The sequence below is a fragment of the Dasypus novemcinctus genome, chromosome 11 (genome assembly GCF_030445035.2).
Source record: "Dasypus novemcinctus isolate mDasNov1 chromosome 11, mDasNov1.1.hap2, whole genome shotgun sequence".
NCBI lineage: Eukaryota > Metazoa > Chordata > Mammalia > Cingulata > Dasypodidae > Dasypus > Dasypus novemcinctus.
The window spans coordinates 118,193,889-118,199,566 of record NC_080683.1 but is presented as its reverse complement, the minus strand read 5'-3'; the positions used below and the strand labels follow the sequence as shown (position 1 = coordinate 118,199,566).

At 51.5% G+C, this 5,678-nt stretch overlaps 1 non-coding gene across 1 annotated transcript; it reads right to left on the bottom strand.

The window, feature by feature from the left end:
- Window positions 1-4,460: 4,460 nt before the first annotated feature.
- Window positions 4,461-4,568, bottom strand: LOC111764486 (small nucleolar RNA U13). Its single transcript, XR_002797078.1, has one exon. It is a non-coding gene; the product is annotated as a small nucleolar RNA U13 (small nucleolar RNA).
- Window positions 4,569-5,678: the final 1,110 nt, after the last annotated feature.

The following is a 5,678-nucleotide window of genomic DNA, read 5'->3' as shown; positions in this document are numbered from 1 at the left end:
GTAAGCCTCTCCTCCACGAAGGAGGGAAAGGAGGAGGTACTTGGCCTTCAGCGCCTGCAGGACCGCGGTCGGCCGAGTGTGTAAAAGCAGGCGTCCTCCGCCCTTTAGCTGGCCATTCCGCCATGCTGAGTGTGAATTCCTTCCTGCCTTGTGGTACCGAGCTGGGACTGCATTGGAATTTTAGCGTGGAATATTTTACCCTGAGGTAGTCACTTCCTTTGTTAAATAAATGCACTTGATCCTAAGGACTGCTTGCAATATTTATTTCACTAGGTTGGTTATAGCGACATTGCCCAGTAACCAGGTAGTGCCAGGGCAAGGCATGGTGACGCTGCAGACATTTGAATGAAACAGCCAGGGTCGTCTGACTGTTCTTTTTCCTGATTGTTAACTGCGTTAAGACCAAAGCTTTGACTGGAAGCCGCGCTCCACTTCCTGTCTCTCACTGCTGTGTCTGTCTGTGGGTATCCCTATCTGCGTACGACGATGGGCATTTTTAGTAGAACCTGGGCCGTCGTTCTGTGTAAGGTTTTGCATTCTGCCTTTTTAAAACGTAGCTTATATTGTGATTTAAATGTCACCTCCGCTTGGCTCTGGAGCATGGTCCAGTTGGAGCCTAGGTGTTGCTCTGTGGTTCATATCTCCAATCAGGTGCCTTTGGGTAAGGGAAATGACCCTGGATCCCGTGGGTGGGTCTCAGCCCGCCAGTTGAGGGCCTTCAGAGCAAACACAGAAAGGTTTCCTGGAGAAGAAGAGATTCAGCCTCAAGAGCACACGGCCGAGCTGCGGGCGGCCCTCCCATCCCTTGCGGGATCTCAGGCTCCAGCCCCCACCAGCGCATAAGCCAATTCCAGAAAATCCCTCCTATAACGCACATATATCCCGCTGTTTCCATTTCTCAGGTGCACACCAACCCCCCACCCCCAGATCGGTCCCTCGTTGACTATATGCCTGTGGCGCTGAGAAATTGAGCTGCTTTTTCTTTGAAGTTAATATTTTCCTTTTTCTCTGAAAAAACAAACTTTTCCCATCCCCCTCCACTCAAATGTCTGTCTTGAGCTTTCTCACCTTGGCATCACGCGGGGTCGGCTTAGATTGAGCTCCAAAAGGCTGGAAAACAGAGGTCAGGCAACTCTCTCCTGGTTCTCCTTTTCTTCTTATTTTTAGGAAAGATGAGGATGACGCGTAGAGCTGCTCCTCCGATTCTACATGGTGGGAGGTAAATTGAAAACTGTGTAGTCTGTAGACAGACAGAACTCTGGGCTCCTCTCACACAAGTACTCGTGGTGGTGTCAAAGGGGTGTGCGAGAAATAGCTTTCAGTGTGGTACTTCCCACAGAATCTAAACATTGTCTGCAAGTGATTTTTGTTTGTAAACGGATCCATAATGATATTAGTAGCTGAGGTTTATAGCATACTTACTAGGTGCTAGGGTCATTTAATCCTCATCAACACTGTAGAAGATGGTAACTGTATTACCACCCCCATTTTAGAGACGAGTGAACTGTGGCGCAGAAAGTTTAAGTAATTTGTCCAAGGTCACACAGCTGATAATGGTAGAGACAAGATATGGAATAAGTGAGTTCTTAACTCTCTTAAGCACTCTATTTTAATAACGTTGTGTTTAAATTTCTGTGAACTTTCCACATCATTTAAAAATTATTTTTTAGAGCATCTTTTTTTTTTAAGAGCGTATTTTTATACCCCTCCCTGCCCCGTCTTCTCTTATTATTTTGCATTAATGTGGTACATTTGGTACAACCGAGAAGCAGTATTATTCACTTCAGTGTTGAAAATATCTGGGGCTTGGTAGGCATTTTCTCTTTCACTCTGGTCATTTGAAATCCTTGTGCCACTGGCCCTGGGGGAGCTGGGGGGGGGGCGGGGAATAGAGGTCGACTGGTTCTTTGAGCTGCGCGGTGCCCTGGTGGTCTCTGAACACAAGGTCCCTTTGTTGACGCTTCCCATCCCTCCGGCTTCTGTTCCTTTGCCAGACATCGAGCACTGGCGGGAAGGGAGGTGGTATAGGCCCCGTGCCATCTCCGGCTGAGTTTTGGGTACCGCTGGGTTAGGAGGGGCAGTTCCTCTTTCCTGCCCGCTCCTCCCCCACTTGCCGCGGGGCAGTGCCCGGACACCGTCCCCCAAGGACTTGTCAGTGAGCGGAGGGCGAGGGCCGGGTGCAGGCGCGCGGCCTTCGCGCCCCTCGCTGGGAAATTTCCCTGTACGGGTGGGAGACTCCTTTAGCCCTGTGGTGCTGCTTCTCAAAGGTCGCTCCCCGCCGGCAGTGGGGGCATCTCCTGGGAACTTACTGGAAATGCAGAATCTGGGCCCCACTCCAGAGGTGCTGAGTCTGATTGCTGGGGGGGGGGGGGGGGTTGGGGGTGGGGGTGGGCCCAGCAGTCTGTGTTTTGATAGCCCCCAGGTGAGTCCTCTCAAAGGCCTCCAGGTGAGACCCACTCAAAGCTTTCCAGGTGAGACCTCTCAAGGCCCTCCAGGTGAGACCCACTCAAAGCTTTCCAGGTGAGACCTCTCAAGGCCCTCCAGGTGAGACCCACTCAAAGCTTTCCAGGTGAGACCTCTAAGGCCCTCCAAGTGAGACCCACTCACTGCCTCCTGGCGAGAACCACTGCCTGGAGTACCTGCAGCATCGCCTCAGAGGTATGAATCTGCTCCGAGACCTCCTGTCCTGGCTGTGCTCTGGGCTGTGCCTGGGCCACAGACAACCTGAATTCCCAGCGGCTCTTCAGTGGTCCTGCAGGATGGGGCTAGGGAGGATGCGACAATGCCCGACTTGCTTTCAAGTCTAAGAACCCCTGCGGCTCCTGCTTCAGAGGCGCTGCGAGGCAGCCTTCACGATTGGCAGATTAGGTAGCCGGGCCCTGCGCTCAAGGCGAGGGGTTCCCTTTCCGGTTCCCTTTTCCCAGAAACGTTAAACAGCCTCCGGGAGCGAGAGCGGGGAGGTGACTCAACACAATGGCAGGGTTGGGACATTCTTTCTAAACAAAATCGGAGGAGGAAGAATATTTTTCCTAAATATTGATTATATAAAACTCCCGTTTTGGTATTTTATTTTATTTTATTTTATTTTTTTTTAAAGATTTATTTATTTATTTAATTTCCCCCCCCTCCCCTGGTTGTCTGTTCTCTGTGTCTATTTGCTGCGTCTTGTTTCTTTGTCCGCTTCTGTTGTCGTCAGCGGCACGGGAAGTGTGGGCGGCGCCATTCCTGGGCAGGCTGCTCTTTCTTTTCACGCTGGGCGGCTTTCCTCACGGGCGCACTCCTTGCGCGTGGGGCTCCCCCACGCGGGGGACACCCCTGCGTGGCACGGCACTCCTTGCGCGCATCAGCGCTGCGCATGGCCAGCTCCACACGGGTCAAGGAGGCCCGGGGTTTGAACCGCGGACCTCCCATGTGGTAGACGGACGCCCTAACCACTGGGCCGAAGTCCGTTTCCCGTTTTGGTATTTTAGAGGGCGTGCCCCGAAAACGTGTAGCTCAGAAAACCTGAGGCAGACATGGGAAGTTTTCCTTGTGGATGGCACATCAACGTTGTAATAAATGCGAGGAAAACCGCGAAGCCTGGACTTACTGAGTCGCTGGTGTTCTGTTGCTTATAATGGAATCCTATTTTGCTTTATCCAGTATAACTCAGCATTTCAACTTATCATTATTTGTGTATATATGTATATGATCTATTCTGAATTAGCTGCTAGTACATTCTATGCAATTGTAATTTGGAGAGGTTGAAGATAATCAAAGCAATTTGAGAAAAAGCGCCTGAGCGAAATGATTGAGAGAGGGCTCAGGGGTCACGGATAACTAGCTGTGTGACCCTGAGTAAATAACTTGATGTCTCTGTGTTTAGATTTTCTCTTCTGTCTTGTGGACATTGTACTAAAATCTCAAATGGTTGTTGTTTGGATAAAATGAGATGCACAGTCCCAGGGCAAACAATAAATACTAGCTAATAGATATTTTAAACTGGACTTTGCTATTTTTTAAACTTTTTCCTTTTTTTTTTTCCTGAGTGTATTTTATTTTTAAAAAGGATTTATTTTTATTTATCCCCCCCCTTATTGTTTGTTGCTCGCTGTCTCTTGTCTTCTCTTTAGAAGGCCCTAGGATCTGAACCTGTGACCTCTGACGTGGGAGAGAGGCACTCAATTGCTTGAGCCACCTCCGCTCATTGTGTCTTCATTGTCTTTTCTCTGTGTCTCCTCCTTGCGTCATCTTGTTGCATCAGCTCGATGCACCTGCCCATCACGCCAGCTTGCCCTCTTGCTCCTCTTCTCCAGGAAGCCCTGGGAACCGGACCCGGGACCTCTCACATGGTAGGCAGGAGTTCGATCACTTGAGCCACATCTGCTTCCCCCAGTGTATTTCAAAACATAAATTTAAATACAGTTAAGACGATGGAATGAAGGCTTGGCCTTTGGTTGCACTCCACTGTAGGAAAGTTTCCTCACGAGTGTGGTGTTATGTGCCGACATCGTAACAAGGTTTGAGGGAGGCACATCATGCACGAACGCGTGCGCCCCCCTTCACCTGCTTGGGCACCACAAAAGGAGCACGAGGGTGTGTGTGTCTGGCTGAGTCTGGATTCCTGATGGTTGGACGCACGTACTGGCGTCTCCCTCGGGCTTTGGGATCGTGGCTTTAGATGTCATGATAATTCGGTTCTGAAGGTCGAGAATAATGGACTAAATCTATTCAGCTTGTTCTCTGCAAGCAGTGTTTGATTGCACCTCTGACGGGAGTTTATTTTGCTGGGGTTTCCCTCTTTTCAGATTGAGATCAGGTAAAATCGAGCTGGGGGCCTTGGTCTGGGTTGGATGGGCTGTTCTTCTGCGGGCAATCAGCCTGGATTTAGAACCTGTCAGGCGCAGGCGCTGCTCCGAAGCTGTAGGACCTGTAGTGCGTTTCCTCGTAGGAACCGGGCTTCTGGAGCGTGGCCAGACCCAGGCAGCCCAGACCTGTTCCACCTGATGTGGCTACTCAGGCCGACTGGCACGGGACCCAGTCGCCGAGGAAAGGTTTTGACGGGGAGGTGGGTAGGGGAGGTGGGTAGTAAGTCACAGCCGGAGACACTGAGGTCACGTTTTTGTGCTCCCCTCGGCCCCACGTGGTTCTTTTTTTGGCGTCCTGCCGTCGGGATAGCAGGCTGGGGGTGGGAAGCTTTGGAAAGGGGCAGGGTCGTTTCCGGGGGCTCAGGTTGGCTGGAGGTTTGAGAGCCTCAGCCCCTGAGCTCTGCAGCGGTGGGCGGGGCTTCCTTGCAGGTGGGCGGGGCTTCCTTGCAGGTGGGCGGGGCTTCCTTGCAGGTGGGCGGGGCTTCCTTGCAGGTGGGCGGGGCTTCCTTGCAGGTGGGCGGGGCTTCCTTGCAGGTGGGCGGGGCTTCCTTGCAGGTGGGCGCGCCAGGCAGGTGGGGGAAGGACGCGAGCACCCAAACCTGCGGGCTGACGGCGCTGTCGCCTCCACACGTGGAACATTTGTACCTGCGTGTTGGGAGCAGGGGCTGTGAGCAGCATCTCCTTATTTCTGGGAAAGTTTAAGTGGGTGGGGTCAGCAGGTTTTCAGTTTTAAAAACCCCTTCGATTTTTTTCTTTTGGTTTTCCCTACCTCAGCTGCCAGAAATCATTATTTTCCTTTTGTGTAGCTTTATCCCTACTTTGAAGATCACA